A 1,006-nucleotide genomic window follows, 5' to 3' on the forward strand; every position below is an offset into this window, starting at 1 on the left:
GCAGGGAAACACCCGGCAGGTGAGGGCTGCCAAGCCAGGGCTGGGGCGAGCAAACATTTCCCAAAACATTCGTTCTGCATTTCTTAGCGATCTACGAAATGTGTATTTTACCGTCTCTTTCCTAGCTATAACAACGACTCGTCGCGTAATATCTGCTAGTGCGTCTTCCAGCTTCTCTGCTGCCTCACTTAGGTGCAGGTGCACAGCCTGAAAGGCTGAATTTGGAAGGGAAAGGTGTGAGAAGAAACATGAGGTTATGCAAAACCCAGGCTGTCAATGGGAAAAAAAAATCCAAGGCTCCCAAAGCATTTCCTTCGCTAGAAAGGGAAAGAAAATTAATACGACTAGGAGTAATTTATAGGAATAATTGATCCTACGAAGGGTCTCCTCCCCAGCCCACCTTCCCTGGGACCAGAGGAAGAAACGAGAGGCTCGGGAGAGGCTGGGGCTGCGGCGCCCGCCGTGCCGGAGCCCGCTTTCCCCGCGCCGGGGATGTGAGTGCGTGTTGTTGGTATAATATCAATTCATTTAAAATATGAAAGTCAAGTCGCGTAGACTGTGACAGCAACCGTAACAAAAGGTGCAAGCAACAGACAATGTGATGTGCTTGTACAGATATTGTAATGATGCAAATGAAGTGGAGGGGACGAGCTGCCGTATTATGTACATAAATACACAGTGGCTCGCCGTGCCATCCGTGAATGCAGGAGAGTGAGAGAGAGAAGGGGAGGGAAAGAAGGGAGAGAGGAAAGGAGAGGGAGGGAGGAGGGAGGAAGGGAAGGGGGGAAGGAGGGAACGGAGGAAAAAAAAAAAGGGCTCAGCTCGGAGCTGCTGCCAGTTTCCAGCGGCGCGCTCGGCCGCAGCCCCTCGGCACAGCCGCGCTCCGGCCGCGGGCACCGGGGAGGCTCCGGCGGCCGAACCCCCGCCCAGCCCGCCGAGCTGCCCCGCCAGCAGCACAGCTGCCGCTTCCCGTGCACCGTGCGGAGAGCTGAAAGAAAGCCGAGGA

Source organism: Melospiza melodia, chromosome 10, assembly GCF_035770615.1.
Source record: "Melospiza melodia melodia isolate bMelMel2 chromosome 10, bMelMel2.pri, whole genome shotgun sequence".
In the NCBI taxonomy this organism is placed as follows: Eukaryota; Metazoa; Chordata; class Aves; order Passeriformes; family Passerellidae; genus Melospiza; species Melospiza melodia.